Genomic DNA, 20,837 nt, shown 5'->3' with positions numbered 1-20,837 from the left:
AGAGATGGCTCAGTGGTTAAGAGTACTGACTGCTCTGGACTACAGGGCAGGACCCTCTTTCCAAAAACCAAGACAATGACAACAAAAACCAGAAGACAATCTAACTGCAGGAGACCATATTAAATAAACCCGATCCTGTGGCTGGGGATGCCTTATTTGGTAAACTGCTTGCTACATAGACATTAAAACTGGAATTTGATTCCCAGCACTCACATAAACAGCCAGGCCTGGTGATGAGCCGCTGTTATCCCAGCACTGGGCAGGTGGAGATGGGGTGGAGAGAGGGTAGGGGTGGGGGTCCCTGGGTGTGGCCTGTCAAGCTCATTCGTGAGCTCCAGGTTCAACGAGAGACCTTGTCTCAAAAAATAAGGCAGACGGAGCTGGAGAGATGGCTCAGTGGTTAAGAGCACTGACTGCACTTCCAAAGGTCCTGAGTTCGATTCCCAGCAACCACATGGTGGCTCACAACCATCTATACTGTGTGATCTGATGCCTTCTTCTAACATAAAAAACAGAGCACTGTATACATAACAATAAAATAAATAAATCCTTTAAAAAAAAAATAAGGCAGACAGAATTTATGAAGACATCCAGTGTCAACCTCTGTCTAAAAAGCCAGTCTATTGGCTCAAAGGAATGCTGTAAATCCTTTGCAGCGACTGGAGGGAGAATGTTTAAGCCAAAGAGGATTTTAATTAAAAAACTAATTTAACAGTGTTAATTAAGTAACAAGATGGTACAAACAGTACAATCTCATACTCTGAGTTAAAAATTTGCTGAAGGAATGTATATATACTCTCCTTTGAAAAATATTAATAACAGTATTTTTGCCCATGTACAATCCTAACTTTTCTGCAATAAACTTCTTTGTAATAAGCAAAAAGGTCATGTTGGGTGGTGGTGGCACACACCTTTAATCCCAGCATTTGGGAGGCAGAGGCAGGTGGATCACTGTGAGTTCCAGGCCAGCTTGATCTACAAAGCAAGCCCAGGATAGCCAGGGCTATTATTACACAGAGAAACCCTATCTCAAAAAACAAAAACAGCCCCCTCACCCTGCCCAAAGTACACTTTGAGCCTTTAATCCCAGCTCCTGGGAGGCAGAGACAGGTGGATCGCTGTGAGTTCCAGGCCAGGCCAGGCCAGACAAGACAAGACAGGGGTAGGGAGGTACACTTGAGTCTTCCCAAGGGCCAAGGGCTAAGAGGCAGGTGCTTTCCAAACAAAAGGAATTGGAATCCTCCAGAAGGTCCCAGGCAGTGTGGCCAGGGTGAACTTCAATACAGAGCCACACAATCCTCCAACTTCTGAGGACACAGCCCCTCTGAGGACCCTCTTCATGAGATCAGAGGTAGCCTGTTTCTCTGGGCCCTTTTTTGAAGAAAGGGGAGTTGCCACCACAGTGAACAGTAAATTCAAAAGGAAGGTGAAATTACTAGTTTTTCGCTAGGTTTATCTATAATCCAGCTAGCTACTCAGCAGACTAAGGCAGGAGGATTGCTTGGTATTAGAGGCCAGCCTGGGTAACATAGCACTAGTCAATCTTTCATAGGGAGGTAAGAGGATCTGGAGTTTATGGCCAGCCTGGGCTACATGGCTAATTTAAGACTGGTTTGGGTTACAGGAGACTTCATCTTAAAAGGTTGGGGGCTGTTTCTGTGCTGAGAGCTATGGGCAGAGAATTCATTTTTACAACCAAGCCTCCAAAGTCGGGGTTGGCAGAGACATTCCCATAAGCTCTGTGAAAGAAACAGAACACTGCCCACACTACAGTAAAGTTTCTCCAGATAACGATGGTGCGGAAGAAGGTAGATATTGAGAGCACCATGTTAGGAGTGGTCCTCATTCAGATGTGTCCGGGAGGCCAAGGATACCTCCATACAGCACAAAGTTAATTATTCAAGTGTCAGGAAAACCCCAGGAGGAAGGGAGGCGGCTGGACGGCTCCAGCCCTTGTTATGATCAAAAGCTGAAAGCTTTATAAAGTCTATCTCAAATATCAAAACGCATCTATTTGGGGACCACTTACTGGGCGCCTCCTCTCCATCCACACATTCAGCTCCATCACTAGGTAGGGAAAATTTACATGCTGGTGGCACTGAGATGGTCTGTCAGACACAAAAATGGGAAAGGCAGGCTGCTGGGATATGTCCCTGCAGAAACTGTCAAGTGACAGGGTGCTGTGCACATCAGCTCTGACACACAGATGCCAAGAACTGCTCACCCCTGTTAGCATCACACGAAAGGACCCTGCCTCTTTCTGGAGAAACAGCAACTTTAACTGAGAAAAGAAATGATACTACACACCAGGACAGCTGGTATAGGACGCTTCTGTATCTCTTAAAGTCATCAAACTCTTTCCCTGGGTGAAGTTGTTGCCTATATATTACAGCCTTGTATTATATAAGGCCAACGCCTCTAGCTTTCTTCTCTACACAGCATTCCCTTCAGCAAAGCGAAAGCAGTCAATATCCCTGCTTTGAAAAACAATGCAGCTATTTTTGAGACAAAAAAAAAAAATTAAAAAAAAAAAAAAAAAGAACATAATACATATATACTTTTCCTCCCCTTTAATTAAAGGCATGCCAACCCGATTTTTCTCATCATAGAAAAATACTTTAAAAGTTTTCCTTCTGGAATCTTGCAAGTAGTTAAGTGCCTTTAGCTCTGAAAACTTCTTGACCATAGAAAACAAAAGTAAAGGCATCGGCTTTAGAAACCAAGCTGTGATCTCTCTGGGCACCTGGCAGTGGCTGACACCTTGCTGAGGCAGAAAGTGGTAAAAGCTTCCTTAGAATAATGCTGAAGGTCAGACATTCTGACGAAAGCCAGACGCTTTCAGTCAGGAGCGGAGCGCGCTGTCTCTAATCTCCCTGACTTTGTCTGATGCAGCCGGCAGGGTATGGGTCTGCCTTTGGCACCCACTGCCTGAGCTTGGCCCTGGAGACACAGGCCAGCTGCAGAGGCAGGAGTAGAAGACTCACACTCAACTGGGTCTAGACCAACATAAATGAATGACCACAGGCTCTTGACTGCTGAAGTGTCAGCTAAAAAGAAGACAACCTAGAGGCGGGCACACTCCTTTAAGCCCATTACTCAAGAGGCAGAGGCCAGCCTGGTCTACAGCGCAAGTTCAGAAACAGCCAGGGCTACACAGAGAAACTCTGTCTCAAAAGAGAAAGAGGAAGGTAAAGGGAGAGGGTAAAAGTAATTTTTACTCTCCCAACTCAACTGTTGGCTTACTGCCTCCTTCTGCTAACCTAGGCCTAGGCCTCTGAGACTTACTGCTTAATGAGTTCACCTTTACTTGATCTTTCTGAGCTCTGGGCTGGCTGGTTCAACTCAGCTTTTCTGGCTCAAACTCTTCTCCCAGCTGACTTATTTAACCTGGCTTCTCTCCTGGGCTGGAATTGTTCTGCTTGGCCTCAAACTAACTCAGCAAGCTGCTCTAATCTTCTGGCTTCTCTTCGTTTTCTGCTCATTCTGTCTTCACCTGAGTTCTCTCTGCAACCCATCTTTCTCTTCTTGTCCTGGTAAAAACTGCCTCTTAAGTAGCTTCCCTTTCCTCGCCTCCTAGACTTGCACGTATCCTATTCTGTTAAATCTTCTCTGATTCGTCACCTTTTCTGCCACTCAATTAGACATCACTTTCAAACATGGGCATTTCCTTCTACAAACTAACCTTACCTTTGGGATTAAAGGCATGTACCACCAGGCCTGGACCTAAGTTTTCCTTTTCTTTTCTTTTTCTGAAAGATTTATTGTTTTATTTTTTATACAGTATTCTGCCCACATGTGTGCCTGCAGGCCAGAAGATGGCACCAGATCTCACTGTAGATGGTTGTGAGCCACCATGTGGTTGCCAGGAATTGAACTCAGGACAGACAGTGCTGTTAACCTCTGAACCATCTCTCCAACCCCTAAGCTTTTCTTTGCCTGATATTTGCTCTATTGCAGGCTGGCCTTGAACTCATATCTGTTTGCCTCTGTCTCCTGGATTAAAAGCGTGTTTGTATATTCCAGCTGCACCACACAGACCTAGATCTTTGGATGTGTTCTCTTGCCAGAACAGCCATGTTCTGAATTAACATTCCTCTAACAGGAGAGGAAGGAGGAAAAAGAAGAGAGAGGTGAACTTGGGCTGGAGAGATGGCTCAGTGACCAGGAGTACTAGCTGTTCTTCCCGAGGGCCTGGATTTGATTCCCGGCACCCAAGAGATAGTTCAGAACCATCTGTAACTCTACTTCAGGGCACCTGCACACCCTCTTCTGATCTCTGTGGGTCCCACTCATACACATGCATGCATGCAGACAAAGCACATGGGTGAGGTGGTTTATTCCTGTAGCCCTAGAACTCAGGAGTCAGAGGAAGAAGAATTGCTGAGTTTAAGATGAGCCTCCACCATATAATGAGTTCCAGACCAGCCTGGGCTACAGAGTGACACCTCTCAAAAAACAAAACAAAACAAAACAAAAAAACAGGTCCACTGGGGGGAGGGGAACAGAAGAAAGGGGGGAATCTAGAAAGAAGAGCCCAATAATTCTAGAATCCAACTAGATTTAATCCTAGGTTCCAAGTCTTTCTCCATGAACTTGGATGAGTCATTTCAGACTTTAGAAAACAGCAAGCTTGGGCTGAAGAGATTGGAGAGATACCTCAGAGATAAAGGCGCTTCCTTCACAAGCCTGCTGACCTGAACCGGATCGCTGCAGGCCACACAGAGCTGAGGAGACTCAACATCAAACTGACTTCTGACCTCCACATGTGTATGATGGCACACATACCCCTTCCCCAACACCTCTCACCCACACACACCAATAATAAATAAAATCCCTTAAAAAAAAAACAAAACAAACAAAAAAACAAAAAAAAAAAAACCCACCAAAAAACAAAACACACACACAAACCTGATAAGTTTGCACAAAGTTGCAGGAAGGAGTCCCTGAAAAGAGCCTAGTTGAAATGCTGACTACACCTGGGAGTCTTCCCTCCCCTCCACATTCCTGTGTCTACACCAACCTCCTTCTTTACGAATATTTGTTGTCAGGTAATATACACACAAGGCGCAAAATTCAAAAGGTGGAAGCCAGCTCCCCTCCCCAAGGACAGCACTGTTAAGTCTCCTAGCTGCGGAGTTCTTGCTCAGCCAGGAATTCTGTGCCTTGTTTTCTCCCTTCAAGAGAAACACCTCAGGTCAACCCCAAATGTACACTGGCACACAGCGGGATTTTGTCCTTCCTGTGTCGGGAGGGTGCTGTGCCTACCTGTTCACTGCTGATGGAGGTCTGAAGGTTTCTGTCTTTTTTTTTTTTTCCCCCCTCACTTTGTAGACCAGGCTGGCCTTGAACTCACAGCAATCTGCCTGCTTCTGCCTCCCGAGTGCTGGGATTACAGGCATACGCCACCACGCCCGGCTGGTTTGAGGGTTTCTGTCTTTGTTCCCACCCATCTCCCTGTCCACTTCCCCGGACATCACGATGTAGACCAGGCTGGCTTCAAACCACTTGCCTCTGCCTCCCAAGTGCTGGCATCAAAGGTGTGTGCCATCACCAACAGCTGCCCTAATCTTACAATGTGTTTCCTGCCCCTTCCCGGCCTCTGCTGGAGCCTTATGCATGCCAAGCCAGCAATCTACCCCACCCAGCTCCTCTCTTCCAATTCATGGCCAGCTACCTCTAGGATGTGCTCGTTCCCTCCACAGCCCTCCCATCTCTTCATTACCATTTGTGTGTGAGCCAAGAGTTGAGACCTGGTGTTGCAGGAACATTCATAAACTGCACTGAATGTTGGTACTACTGAATGTGGGAGGGAGACCTTAAGAGACGCCTTTCAGTAGCCGGGCGTGGTGGGGCACGCCTTTAATCCCAGCACTTGGGAGGCAGAGGCAGGAGGATCGCTGTGAGTTCAAGGCCAGCCTGGTCTACAGAGCAAGTCCAGGAAAAACCAAAATTAGCCTTTCAATATATGGCCAAGGACATGAAGGACCAAAGAGGGGAGCAGGACTCATCCACAATTACAAGCCAGGAGGTCTTATGACGTTATTATATTATTACTAAAGAACAGTAATACTGATTTACCATACATTGTGTTTCAGCCAATCATTATTAAACAGTGACTCTTCCCAACTCTAGGAATAAGTAACATGGCTTCAAGCTTACCATAAGCTGGACGCTAGCCTCACCTTCAGTGAGTCCCTTCAGTGAGGCCAGCTAAGAATACCAAGTAAGACCTTGTCTCAAAAAGCAAGCAAACTGCAGGGCATGGTGGTATAGGACTTTAGTCCTAGCACCTGGGAGACAAAGGCAAGAGGCTCTCTCTGAGTTCCAGGCCAACCAGCATTACATTGTGGGACCCTGTTTCGCAAACAAAAAAGAAAATTAAACAAATAGAAAGAAATAGAGGGGCTAATTTTATAAGAGGGCATGGAGAAAAGTATGGAGAAAACACTGAAGACATAAAGTGTGTGCTCGTGTGTAAGTGCACATGCGAGTGCTAGTGAACATGAACGTGTGCAGGCAAGCAATCTTAAGTGTCCTTAGATACCCTTTTTCCTACGACAGGGTTTCTCACTGGCCTGTCTGCTCTTCCCAGTGCTGAGATTGCAAACACACAGCACAGCAGGCCCCATTACATGCTTCCTGGGGATTGAACACAGGCCCTCCTGACCCTTTACCAATTGAAGTGCCTCCCTAACCTGACACCCAGGTTCTTATTTTTTAGGGTTTTTGTTTGTTTGGTTTGGTTTGATTTTTTTCAAGACAGGGTTTCTCAGTGTATCCTTGGCTGTCCTGGAGCTTGCTCCATAGACCAGGCTGGCCTCCAACTCATAGCAATCCACCTGCCTCTGCCTCCCAAGTGCTGGGATTCAAGGCGTGGGCCACCACACCCGGCTGAACACCCAGTTTTAAGTAGGCCTGACAAAACTAGGACATTGGCTCAAGGTTGCATTTGGCAACAAGGTATCCATTGGTGCACAAGGGAGGATGTCAGGAAGGAACAGATACAGGAAGGAAAGAAGGAAGCTAGGGGTGGGGCACCAAACAGGGGGAGTTCCTCAGAGTATGGGTGGGGTGTGTGTGTGTGTGTGTGTGTGTGTGTGTGTGTGTGTGTGTGTGTGTGTGTGTGTGTGTGTGTGTGTTGAGTTCTGCCCCTCAAAACTGTATGCAAAGAATAGATGGATCTACAGGAACTTCAAATTCCTGCTAGAAGGAAATATATCCTCCCTGATAGAATGTACTTTCCCGACAGCCAGGGCTACACAGATACCCTGTGTCAAAAATCAAGCCAGGTGTGGTGGCGCACACCTTTAATCCCAGCATTCTAGGAGGCAGAGGCAGGTGGATCTCTGTGAGTTCCAAGCCAGCCTGGTCTACAAGGTGACCAGGACCAGTCCAGGATAGTCATAGCTACACAGAGAAACCCTGTCTCAGAAAAACAACAACAGAAGATAAATACAAAGGATAGAATTAATTTTTAATATACATTTTGAAAATATTATATAAAGCTAGGTGTGGTGACATATGCCTTTAATCTCAGTACTTGGAAGGCAGAGGCCAGCCTGGACTAAGCTACAAAGTGAGTTCTACGACAGCCAGGGCTACATACAGAGAAACCCTCTCTCAAAAATAAAAAATAAATAAATAAATAAATAAAATAAAAATTTTATTACAGAAATACATATAGTTAATTAGTTAATTGGCATTCCCAAAGAAGGGACTGAAGAGGCAATGACAGAGAAACAAACAGCCAGAATTCTTGTTTTAAGGTCAATCCTTACAGCAATACCATGAAACTCACTCCTTCAATGAACTGCAAAAGTCCTTCCCCCAGGGCAATTACAAAGTACAGCAACTGAGCCACCAACTAACTTCTGTATCAGCAATGAAAGGACTAGTTGGCACAAGCATTTAGTCACAGGCAGAAGCAGGATTTCTGTGAGTTCAAGGCCAGCCTTACCTACACAGTGAGCTCCAGGACAGCCAGGGAGCTACATAGTGATATCCTGTCTAAAACACAGACTACGCTACTATATTAAGTACCAAATGCAAATACCTGTCAAGCTAACATTTTATACCCAGTAAAACTATTTTTTAAATATAAGAATAAAAGTTTAGCCAAATAGAAACTGAAACTTTTTTTTAATGTGATCATAAAATGTTAAAATCCTAGAAAGAGCTGAGATGAAAGGAGAAAACGGAATGAACAGAATGCTTAAGATTAGAGGAAAGAACTCCACAGCAGTGATAACCACACATTTAAAACAGCACCCAGACTGAGGGGATGGCTCAGCAAGTGAAAGATGCTTGCCGCCAAGTGTAACCTGAACCAGAGCTCAATCTTCAGATCTCACAGGAGTTGTCCTTGGAGCTGTAACACACACACACACACACACACACACACACACACACACACACACACACCTTTTTTTTTCTTTAACAGCACCTAATTAACTTGTGGGATTAAAGAAAGAAAAGAAGCTGGGTATGGTGGTTCACACCTTTGATCCTAGCTCTCAAGAAGTAGAGGCAGAAGGACGCAGATCTGTGAATGGGGCCATCCTGGTCTACACAGCAAGCTCTAGACCTGCCAGGGCTATATAGTGCCTTTAATTACAGCCCTTGGGAGGCAGAGGCAGGTGGACTGCTGTGAGTTCAAGGCCAGTCTGGTCTACAAAAGTGAGTCCAGGACAGCTAAGGCTACACCGAGAAACTGTCTCGAAAAACTAAAAAAAAAAAAAAAAAGAGGCCCAGCACTTGGGAGGCAGAGGCAGGCAGATCCCTGTGAGTTAAAGGACAGTTTTGGTCTACACAGCAAGCCCAAGACAGCCAAGGCCAGGCAGAGAAACCCTGTCTAAAAAAACCAAAAACAAAACAACTAAAAAAAAAGAGGGGCTAGAGAGATGGTTCACAGGTTAAGAGCCCATAAGTTCAATTCCCAGCAACCACATGGTGGCTCACAACCGTCTATGATGAGATCGGGTGCCCTCTTCTGGTGTGCAGGTGTACATGCAGACAGAATACTGTTTAAATAATAAAAAAGAAAAAAATGAAAGACAGCTAAACCACTGGGACAAATAACTGTGAAGAGGGACAGTGATGACTTTCTATAAAGCTTTTCAAATTCCTAATCCCATCACTCTGTGAGTTTGAGGCTAGCCTGATCTAATGAATTCCAAGGCAGCTCAGCCTATGTAGAGATCCTGTCTAAAAAAAAAAAAGAGAGAGAGAGAAAGAAAAGAAAAATAGGTACAGCCAGGTTTGGGGGAGGGGCAGACAGGAAGACCACTACAAGTTTGAGGATGTTTGATCTACATGTAAGTTCAGGTCCTGTCTCAAAACAAAACAAGGGGCCAGGGGCGTGGCTCAGTAATGCTTGCTAGAGCAAGCAGGCACAAAATGTAAAGCCCCTCCTCACTCTCAGCACTGTATCTGGATGGGGCACATTTATGATCCCAGCTATACATATAAAAAAAAATACTCAAGTTTTTGTTGTTGTTTTGTTTTGCTTTTGTTTGTTTTTCGAGACAGGGTTTCTTTGTGTAGCCTTGGTTGTCCTGGACTCACTTTGTAGATCACAACGATCTGCCTGCCTCTGCCTACCAAGTACTGAGATTAAAGGTGCGTGCTACCATGCCCGGCCCTATACTCACTTGTTAAATGTGTCACAAGCCAAAGGCAGTCCACCTGTGGGCTGTGCATGGGGCCATGTGATCGACGTAAAGCCCCACTCAGTGGAACCGGGTATGTGGACAGAAAAGCTGAACGTAGACTGTGGCCAAGGCACCAAAGTGCAGCACAGCACAGGAAACGGCAGAGATAACAGAATCAGAGAGAGGGACCACTGATAAACCAGATCGGAGCAGGCTAGGCTGTCCTGACAGTAACCGCCTGGAGCAGTCAGAGGATTCTAGTGTGATGGGAGTGACAGCAGAAAGGAAACCAGAACAGAAACCTAGAGTGCAGGATGAGGGGCACCCACTCCTACAGAGGCAGTCTGAGCAGGACTAGATGGAAAGGAAGGGAGAAAACCCTCGGGAGGCAGGCACAGGTTCTCAGCTTGCGCAGGGGTAAACAGGCCCCACTCAAGTAGGGCTGTATATAGGGAGGACAAGTCAAGATACTTCTGCAAGAGGTCTTGAGGTCTGTCTGAAGCTAACATAGTCACATTTGTCAACAAGTCAGTTTGTAAGCTCAGGGTCCAGTTATTAGAATCACAAAGTGAGATTAGCCAACCACACCACTGGCTTCCAAGGGGCACCTGACAGTTTTCAAGAGAACAGTTGGCAGTGGTCCGTAGGGAGACATGCTGGGTGACACAAAATACGAGCAGTCAAGTTTGCCTGTTGTGTTTTAATCAGGCATGCAGAACTGCCTTCACAACCAGGAAGCTAGGCCATCACTGTCCTACTGGAAATGGGATGGTCACCGGGGTGGTACCTGGGCACACATCCTCCTCCAACCCCAGACAATCCATGTACAAACAAGAGTCAATCACAATGTTAGTTTCTCATTTAAATCTGGGCGTTCTTGCTGTCTGTAGCTATCTCCCCAACCTTCTTTTGATTTTGTAGTTCCTAACCAGGGTACTCCAACTGGAGGGAAGACAGTTGGGCCACAGTGATCTCTCATGCTTAGTTCTGACTGCTCAGAAAATCCTCACATTTCCCAGAGCTCTCTGCGCACTCCCAGAAATAAACACACAATAGAGCATGCATATATATATATATATATACACACACACACATATACATATATATATATATATATATATATATATATATACACATACATATATATATATTTAATCCCAGAAACTCGTACAATGGCGTGTGTGAAAGACAGAACTGAAACCCTCTTTAGAGGCTAGCCCACTTCTGGTAGTGATTTGACCTCATTTGCAAACATGCACATACATGTTATGAAGAAAAATCATATGCATGAAAATTCAGATAGCACTAGAATGAGTAAAGGAGGAGACAAAAGGCCTCTGTGCTGGGGTAAAGCACTGTGGAGGGGGGAGGGGGAAGAAGGAAAGGTCTAGGAGCACCACACATTAATTAGGAGGTAATAAAACCAGTTATTTCACCTTATGATGCCGCTGACATGCATTTGGCTAGCTTTGGCTCTAACACCCTTTAATCTGTTCCGTTTGGGGATCTACCCCAATTTCCTCTTGCAGCCCCCTCCCCTAACTCGAGGGTGTGATTCTTCAAAGGCTTTCCTTCCAGAAGGTTTAGTCTTCAAGGCTGCAGTAATCTTGTTTGCTAATTCTTTGCTTTGCAAATAAGAGGAAGTTGGACCCAGTCTGGGAACCTGGCTCCATCCCGCTCTGTTTCCTTAGGAAAATTCTTCCTGTCACATGTCACATACATGGACCAGGAGATGCTTTCTAATGGGGGTGTGGGGGGGGGGTATGCCCTGTAACCTCCATCTCCACTACTAAAAAGGATCTCACCTGGGCCCAGTGCTTGCTCCTATGCTTGCTACAGGTGACTTCAGGGAAGTTCTTCTACTTAAGGGAGCTAAATATTTAAACAGAGCTCCACAGAGTAGTGCATGCCTTCAGTCCCAGCACTCAGAAAGTGTAGAAAAGGGTTTTAAGAGTTTGAAGCCAGATGGGCAGGCGGTGGTGGCTTATTCCTTTAATCCCAGCACTTGGGAGGCAGAAGCAGGTGGATCTCTGGGAGTTTGAGGCCAGCCTGGTCTACAAAGGAGTCCAGACCAACCAAGGCTACACAGAGAAACCTTGTCTCAAAAAACCAAAAATTAAAAAATTTAAAATAAAATAATATAAAAAGAAAGGAAAGAAAAAAGAGTTTGAGGCGAGCTGCAGCTACACAGCAAGCTGAAGACAGCCTGAACTACAGGAGTTCTGTCTCCATTTCCACCCCCCAAACTCCCCACAAAATGAATGAATGAATAAAAAAGTAAGCTAATAGATAATATGTAACATGCGTAGAATTGTGCCTGCCTCTGCCTCCTAAGCGCTGGGTTTAAAGGCATGCGCCGCCAAGCCTGGCTTTATGAACTGTAATGTAATATCCGATAGGCAGGATAGTGGTGGCGCACGCCTTTAATCCCAGCGCTCGGGAGGCAGAGGCAGGCGGATCTTCATGAGTTCGAGGCCAGCCTGGTCTACAAAGCGAGTCTACGACAGCCAGGGCTACATAGAGGAAACCCTGTCTCAAACCAAAACCAAAACCAAATAAAATGAACAGCTGTGCCTCTAGAGCCAAGAGCTCCTCTGAAGCTAATGAGTACAATCCTCTTCCAGAATGGCGCACCACACACATAACCTGCATGGCTTCCAGTTAAAACCCCACCCCTGCCTATCCCCTACCCTACAGTGGAGTCAGGAAGCCAGGTACAAAGGTCCAGTGCAATTCTGAAAAGACCAAGTTTGCAGCTGGGGAACCACTGAGCAGGGTCCCCCCCACACACCCCCTGTAAACCTCCACTTGGGGCAGAAACCTTTCTTCCCTAAAGCCCTCTGACCCCGCAGGGTTTTTCTTACTTCAGGCTATATCTTCTTGTTTGCGGGCCTGTGGCACAAAGCTCCAAAACATTTTACAACTTACTCTGTTACTCCTCAGAAACTCTGAGCGTGCTCGAGTGCTTGCTGAAATGAAAGGAGAGCCCCCAGGAAGGCAATGCAGGGGTGAGGCCCTGGCTGGCGACAAGCTTGGAGATAGCACAAAGCTCCAAAAGCCAAAGGTCAGAGACGACAGAAGGGATCTGTGAGCTTGCCTAATTTCCCTGCTACTTGACAGAAGTTGTTCCATGTCACACCACTCCTTGCTGGCATAGTTCAGGACTCGGCGGTCTCCTGCGTACCTCCCTGGCAATCTTCTTAAAATGCAGCCTCAGCAAATCTGCGGAGGGGCCCAGAAGCCTGCATTTCTACGAAGCTCCCAGGTAATGCTGATGGTGCTGGTACACCATTCCCACCGAGAATAGCAAGATTCATATCAAAGTGAACAGACCAGGCCAGGCCTGATGCTATGGTGCCTGTTAATCCTAGCACTGGGGAGGCAGAGGCAGGAGAATGGCTGTGAATTTAAGGCAAGCATAGTGTGGTGTTGCATGCCTCCAACCCCAGCACTTAGCTGGCTCAAGGAGTTTCAGGTGCTCAAGGTCAGTATTTCAAAGCAAGCTGAGGCCAGCCTTAGTTACTAAGAACAAACAAACAAAACCCACCAGTAAGGGAGAGAGAGAAGCTGTCAGTAGGACAGTTTTGCAGGTTAAGGCACTTGCTGCCAAGCTCAATGACCCGAGTTCAATCCCCTGAGATCCACGTGTGTGGCCTCCTATGAGTTGTCCTCTGACTTCCACACAGTGCATTATGGCATCCTTGTGCTCAAACACATACATAGTAAAGTAACAAAATGTTTGTCGCCAGGCATGGTGGCACATGCCCTTTAGTCCCAGCACTCAAGAGGCAGGTGGATTGCTCTGAGTTCGAGGCCAGCCTGGTTTTACAATGCAAGTCTAGGACAGGGAAGGTTACACAGAGAAACCTGGTCTCGAAAAACCAAACGAAAAACAAACAAAAAAATGTTTTATCAAGGCTTTTGAGTTAGAAATGTACAAGCTGTCTAACCCCTTCTATTAATTACCCAGAGTGCCTTTTTCTTTACTCTATTTCCAAAGAAAGAAAAAAGAGCAACAAAATATCCCACCCTGGTTAAAGCCCTCCTTCCCGTCAGGAGGCTTTCAAATGCCCTTTCTTCAGGAACTGTCCCTTCACTCCTCCCTCGCTAATTATTGGCTCCTATGCCTCTGAACCTCTTCCTTTGAAGCATTTATAACAACTGTAATTAAAGAGTATTTGTGTAATTATTCGTTTAATGTCTGTCTCTCCCAGACAGACTGCAAGCTCCAGAAGGATGGGACAGCATAGGGCCTAGAACGCCACAAACCCATTAACAAGCAGCTGCTATGGATTGCACTTTGCTGGGCTAGCAGGCTGGACTTTACATGTGTGGGGCATCTGCTGGAGACCTCCTTGCTATGGGTGCATTTGTGTGTGCAGGTGCACCTATCCATGTTTGCATGCAGGTGGAGGTCAGAGTGTCATTCTTCAGGTGGCACCCACCTTGTTTTTGAGATAAAGTTTCCTGGATTACTTAGGCTGGCCAGCCAGGGAGCCCCAGAAATCCCCCCATCCCACCTCACCCCTGGTCTCCACCGCTCCAGTTCTGGAGTTACGAGTGTGTACCATGACAGAGCTCACACGGGTGTTGAACATCTAACTCGCAAACACTGTGCTGCCTGGGCCACTTCCCCAGCCCTGAACAGTCCATTCCTTAGCTTTGAAATTCCCGCCAGTTTAAATATATCCCAATAGGGCAGCAGTGTAGCTCAGTGGTACTGGCTCTTGTGCGAAAGCCTGGATTTGATTCCTGGCATTCCTTGTGTTCACGTGTACAATGAGTCCTGATCTGGTACTGCTACTGGGGAGTAATTAGGGCCTGGAAAATAAGCACACCCTTTCAGTCCTCACTGGCTGAACCATCACCAGGCACTGCGAGGACCCTCATTCTGCAGCAGACTGACAGTTTCTCTTTTAGCTTCTTTCCCGATATCCTTTAAGGGGGACATAAAGGCTGAGGACTCAGCTCCTTCACATGAGGGGCCTGACCACTGTTCTAGGGAAGTCAGGCTCAAGACAGCAGCTCGGGCCCCTGGGCAGGTGACTTAAAGCCTCTGTGCCGTTTCCCAGGCTACCAAAGGAGAACAGCGATGGGCCCGCCAGCACCTGCGAGGACTATCGGCCAGCCGTGACATAGATAACTCAGCATCACCCTGGCCCAGAACACCAGATCACAACCTCCTCCCAGTGTCTGAGTCCAATGCAAAACCTCTCTATTGTTTTGCAGAAGTCCCCACCCTGTGGCTTCACCCATTCAGGATCCACTCTTTCCCAACCCCCCTCCTGCCTTACCTGTCTGGAGCCTGTTTGAGACAATGAATCACAGCACAACTCTGCAGCTCCCATCAATCACCTCCCTGTCCCTGCCTCTGTGTGTCATTTCTGAGCTCCCCCTAGGAGGGGAAATGCTTTTCCTAAGGCCCAGTACATCATTCAACAAGTACTTATGGAAGACCAACTATATGTTAGTCTTACAAGGGCTTAGCAATGGACAAAGCAAACAAGCAATAAATAAATAAAGAAATAAGATGGCAGCAGGGGGAAATCCATATATAGCCAAGATCTCTGCCGCACTAAATGATCTAGCAGCTCCAAACTGTTGAGTGGAGACCAGCTAGCTGAGGCACTTCCTTCTGTCCTCATTCTTCCTTCCCCTTTGGCCAGCCCTAAAAAAAAAAAAAAAAAACACTCACAAGTACAAAGTATGAAGAAAGTATTCCGGATCAAAACCCGGTAATTTAGGAACATCCTGATGACTAAACTTCTACCCTGCTGAACTGCTAGACTTTAAAGAAGTCAGTGTGAAAATAGCAGCAAGCTCTCCCAATAATTGCCCTGGCCTGTCCAGCATGCCTGGAAAATAAGGTGGTGTTTCTTCAGCCTGGACATGTCCTACCAGCCCATAGTTTCATGTCCTCATAGCCACGCTCTTTGAACTAAGTGTGGCTGGGGAGCCCCAGGAGCAGCAAAGCTAAATGGCCTTGTGGAAAGAGTACTGAAAACAGATGCCAGAGGCTCAGATTTGACTGACTTGCCTACTTCTGACTGTAAGGTCAATAGGGTGTTCTTCCTGCCTTGGTTGTTTTTAAACAGTCTCTCGAAGGTCTTCTAGTGTTTGAGTGGAAGGAATGGTCCACCGGCCCTTCACAGAGGGGCCTTGGGGATTCAGAATCCTTTCTCCTACAAGCTGAGTAACAACCTTGGGTCCAAGCCCTGGTAAAAGGAGTGTGGGAATGAATCTGTGGGTGACCAAGCCAAAGGAGGAACCTGTACCAAATAGCAGCAGTGGCGTGGGAGAATGGTGTGCCTTTTCACAGTTTCCTTCGGAATGAAATAGTCTTCCTAGCTGGGAGGCAGAGGCAGGTGGATCTCTGTGAGTTTGAGGCCAGCGTGGTCTACAAAGTGAGTCCAGGATAGCCAAGGCTACACAGGGAAACCCTGTCTCAAAAGCAAAACAAATAAACAAACATAAATAAATAATAATCTTCCTTTTAGTTTTCTACTATTCCAGTGGTTCTCAACCCTCTTAATGCTGTGACCTTTTAATACAGTTCCTCATGTTGTGTTGACCCCCCCTCAGCCATAAAATTGTGTCATTACTACTTACTTCATAACTCTCATTTTGCTACTGTTATGAATATATTTGATATACACAATATCTAATAAGCAACCTCTAAAGGGTCAAGACCCATAGAAAAAAGCTATCCTAGAGCCAGGCATGGTGGCAGAAGCCTGTAATCTCAGCACTTAAGAGCTTCAGACAGTAGGATCAGCAGTTCAAAGCCAGTCTGGGCTAGGTAGGGATACACTGTCTCAAAAGAGAAGGAAATGGGTATTCTTCAGGAGAGCAGCCAAGCTCAAAATGTCTCTAGGCCACAAGGCAAACCTAAACTAGAAGCTAGGCAAACTCTGGCAATCCCATTACTTTCCTCCAACCCCAAAGATATTCTAGGCCTTGCCTGTCTCCTTGTCTCTAAACAGGGAGCCTAAAATAAAACGCCTGGTTGTGACAGAAGTGACCTGAGTACAAAACAAATGCCTTGTACACCGTGGGACCAAGGGCCAGCTCAGAACATAGCAGTCTGTCCGTCGTCCTCCACCGACCCCCCACCCCCCCCCCCCCCCCGTCGTCACACTGACACTCTTGGCACATGGTCACGCAGGAAAGCAGACCAGACTGTCCATTCCCCCTACCCCAAAGAGAGCAGCTCTACCCAGTGCCCTGAGGCAGTAAAGCCAGCTCTGCAAGGTGGGAAGAGCTGTAAGTGATAGAGTCAAGGCTGTGCTCCAAGAAGAGCAGGTGCCTGGCCCTGGGTTACTTGTGAGGTGAGAGGAGGACAAAACCACTAAGCAAAGGTCTCACAGGTAAATCTGCTTTAAAACAAGTGAAAAGGTGACACTCATGCTGTATCTTAAAACCAAGAGCAGACAGGCGGCCCCTCAGCTTTGATAAGAACATGTTTATAGCTAAAGACAGGACTATTCCCCTCCTCGCACCGCCCCCCCCCGGAGTTTCCCACACCAGCTCCCTGGCTCTTGGAAGTTCCCTAGGAAGGTGATCCATGCCCTCCCCCGCCGCCCCCCCCCCGCGACCCCATTCCCACACAACATCTCTTTGGCAGAAATGAATTTTGCTTTTACTTACACACGTACAAAGGCAAAGCTGAGAGGGCAACGTCAAAGCTGGCTGGATGACCCCCAAAAGCACAAAGTCCTCCGCACACCTGTGGGGGAGTTTTGTAAGCTTCCAAGGAACCCCCGGGGACTAGTTACGGCTTCAGGTGGACAGTGTCGGAGAGTTTCCATTGTGAACGTAAAGAAAGACGCTCAGGGTGCCCTTCGAAGATAGGGCACAGGGCCCACAGGTCAAGTGTCCCCTCACTGGCAGGCTGGCCGCTAAGACCGTGAAGGAACTCCGCAGTGTCCGGGTGAAAACACACCCAGGCTACTGCTTGGCCTGGCCGGAACCATCTCGCAGGGCGTAGAGATACATTAACGACCGTTTTGGATTAGTTAAAGCCCACACAAGCACCTCCCTGGCCTCTTAAATCTTCCCAAACTACAGTTTAGACTGGAGGGAAGCATTTGCAGGGACCATAAAAGTCATCTTGAAAGGCAAGTTGAAAAAAAAAAAGGAAACCAACAACCCGCTACGCACGAGTTAGCAAGTCCCCAGCTGGGAGTGGGGGTGGCACAGAGCCCAGCTTCGTGGGGTCTGAGAGTCGGGGAAGGAAGACCACCCGGTTGGGGGGGGGGAACCTCCTCAGTCTGACGCCGACGATCACGCCCCACAGCACCGTCCAATTAGGAAAATGACCGCGAGGAGAGGGAGAGGGGGCGGCAAGGAAGGGAGGCCGAGCCTCGGGAGGCTCGAGACCAACCGTGGGGATCTGCCCACCCATTCCCTGCACCCGGCGAGCGCCTTCAACAGGTCGGAGCCGGGGCCACCGACGGGGGCCCGAGTCCCCGGCACCCGGCAAGAGACGCCCGCTGCCCTCGAGGGGCGCCCGGCACCCCAGCTGCGCGCTGCGCCCTCGCCACCCCGCTGGGCCGGCCGCGCGGCCACCCCACCCGCTCCCGGAGTAAAAAGTTTGTGGGCAGCCGCAGGGGCGGGGCGGCGAGGGGTGAAACTTTGAGTCCCGGGCCGGGTGCGGGGGGAGCGTCCCCGAGCGCCGCGACACCCACGTGTGGGCCGGAGACCGCGGCCGCCTCCCTGGCCTCCCGCGCCGCCGCGCTTTCCTTTCATTTTGTCTCTCTCTGCCTTCGCTTCTCTCTCTCTCTCTCTCTCTCTCTCTCTCTCTCTCTCTCCCTCTCCCTCTCTCCTTCGCGCGCTCTCCTCCCTCTCTTCCTCCCTTCCCCCCTTCTCCCTCCCCACCCCCCGAGACGCCATCTCTCCCTCTTTCCCCCGCTCTCTCCCTCTCTCGCTCCAGCTCTCCGGCATGAGGGAATGTGGAAGTGAAAGGAAAAGACGACATGTTTGCAGCGCGGCTGCGGGCCTGCGCGCCGCCGTCCCCGGGGAGAGGCGGGGGGCGGGTCGACCGCGGCCGCAGCGACCCACCCCCGCGCCCCCAGCTACCCCGTCGCGGGCCACCCCGGGGGCTGGCGGGGCCGCGGGCCGCGCGGGACACTCACCCTGACTCCGGGCGCGGCTCCTCGCGCTGGGGGCCCTCCGCTGGCCGGGCCGGGCGGGCCGGGGGCTCCTGCTGCCCACCGCCCGGGTTGCTGCTGCGCGCCGCCTCCACGCGCGCCCGCCCTGCTCTGACACCCTCCCTCCGGCTCCTCTCTTTCTCTCCCCCCCTCCTCTCTCTCTCCCTCCTGCTCTCTCTCGCGCTCGCTCTCTCTCTCTCTCTCTCTCGCTCGCGCTCTCCCTCCCTGGAAGAAGGGAATGAGGCAGGGCTGACGTGAAGGGATGCTAAACAGCTCCTCCTAAGCCGGCTCGCAGAGGAAGAGAGACAGAAAAGCAGCCTTTTATCTCTCTTTTGTTTTCTCACTTCCTTCCACCCCCCCAGCACCCCCCTCTTGTCGGCCCAAGTTTTCTTTTTCTCTTTCTACCGCAGAGAGGATTTTTCTTCTTTTCTTTCTCTTTCTCTTGGTGCAACTCTCCTACTCGAATTGCAAGCCTGGAGGCTTCTCTCTTTTTTTTCTCTCTTCCCCTTCCCTCTTTTCTTCCTCCTTCCTCCTTTCTTATTTCTCTAAAAGGGTTTTGTTTGCTGTGGGAGTTTCGTTTGAAAATCGAGTCACGCCTTTTTCCTTCTTTTCTTTCTCCCTCTCCCTCTTTTTCCCCCTCCTCTCAGCAGAAAAGGGGAACAAAGATTAACAAGGGGGGGGGGGAGAAGGGAGCGTCAGAACCTCGCATGGAAATGGGGGGCTGTCCCTGCCAGGCACAAAGGGGGCCCGAGAAAACAACCCCCCCGCACAGGAAGTCTGGGGTGTCCTAACCCAAAGAAGAGCCACTGGGAATGGAGGTCCGGGTGCCCATTCCTTCCGAAATACGGGTAGAACTGAGTCCGCCCCCTCCCCAGCCAGGGGTGGAAGGTAGGGGTGCTCTTCGCTTAATATTTTTTAAGTGGGCAGATGGGGCTTGGAGCAAACGTCGCCGCAGAGCCCTGAACAGTAAGGGGGGGGGGGGGAGAACAGCTGTTCGCAGAGCCCTGGACAGTCAGACTCGAGGGACCGGCTGCGATCGCCGGGTGTTAAGGGGTTCAGAGGAGTTTGGGCCCCTCGCGGCCTCGTCAAGCCCATAGCCTGGGTTCGGCCCCGGGGTGCACGGCTGGGAGGCGCCGAGGCGTGGTCGTTCGCTGAAGTCTGGGCCCTTGTGGGTCCCCATAGGGCCTGGGGTTCGGCATAGCTGGCCTCCTCTCAGCTTTGGGACAGGCCGGACACCCCGCCTCCAACCTCCCGGACACCCGCCACTCATAGCTGCGCGGCTCGACTCCGACGCAGGGCGGGTGCAGAGCTCGCGGACAGAGCCGGGCAGTGTCGCCACCAAGGGTCAATTATTCATGGGGCGCCTGGGCGTGCTCCCAAGACCAGCTCTGTCCTCGGCTTCTCCGGAGGAGTGGAGACAACACAGGGGAAAAGTTCCCAGAGCAAAGTTGGCCACATTTCTTATTTTTCCCAAGTAAGTATTGAGCACCTGCTGGATGCCTAGCCCCTGGACTGGAGCTGCAGCTAGGCGAGAAAAGTGAGGGTCTCGGCGGGCCCAGACAAAGCGAGGGAAGCTGCGGCTCCGGACCAGGTCACCGAGCAGAAGAGAAGCCTGGATCCTCTCCCCTCCCAGCGCTCTTCCTTCCCCTACCCTCCTTCCTCCCCGCTGCATCTCCTTGGCTCCACCCCTTCTCATCAATTCCTCCCACACTTCCCTGCTCTCCCTGGCTTTTCACTGGAGGGTCCCTTCTCCCAGCGAGGAGCAGATGCTGAGCCCCATTGTCTCCCCCCCCCCAACCACCCAGCCCCCCCAGCAATGACTGCAGCCTCCCAGGGATAGGACCAGCCACTCCTTCCCATCCCCCCAACCCAAAGGCCTAGGCCTTTACTGACAGGAGCCCCAAGGCCACTGCCCCTCGCCCCACCCTACACCAGCTCTCTCTCACGGAGCTGTAAGCAATGACTCCAGTCACTCAGAACATGATTTATTCCTGGCAAGGAGTGAAGAAACAGAAGCCAGAGAGTTTGGTTCAGTAAG

General features: G+C 49.2%; 1 protein-coding gene across 5 annotated transcripts in view; it reads right to left on the bottom strand.

Moving 5' to 3' along the window:
- Positions 1-20,410, bottom strand: part of Znf710 (zinc finger protein 710) — a 68,645-nt gene extending 48,235 nt beyond the window's left edge. For 2 of the 5 annotated variants that reach the window (XM_051148770.1, XM_051148774.1), the window contains exon 1: positions 17,298-17,786. The gene's annotated coding sequence lies outside the window, so the exon portion shown is untranslated. Of the gene's footprint in view, positions 1-17,297; positions 17,787-18,784; positions 18,872-20,288 lie in introns of those variants that run through there. The other 3 variants (XM_051148773.1, XM_051148772.1, XM_051148771.1) reach the window with 3 other exon arrangements.
- Between the last annotated feature and the right edge of the window lie 427 nt (positions 20,411-20,837).

The sequence above is a fragment of the Acomys russatus genome, chromosome 7, assembly GCF_903995435.1.
Source record: "Acomys russatus chromosome 7, mAcoRus1.1, whole genome shotgun sequence".
Taxonomy (NCBI): Eukaryota; Metazoa; Chordata; class Mammalia; order Rodentia; family Muridae; genus Acomys; species Acomys russatus.
The sequence above is the reverse complement of the archived record's forward strand: the minus strand, read 5'-3'. Positions and strand labels throughout refer to the sequence as shown.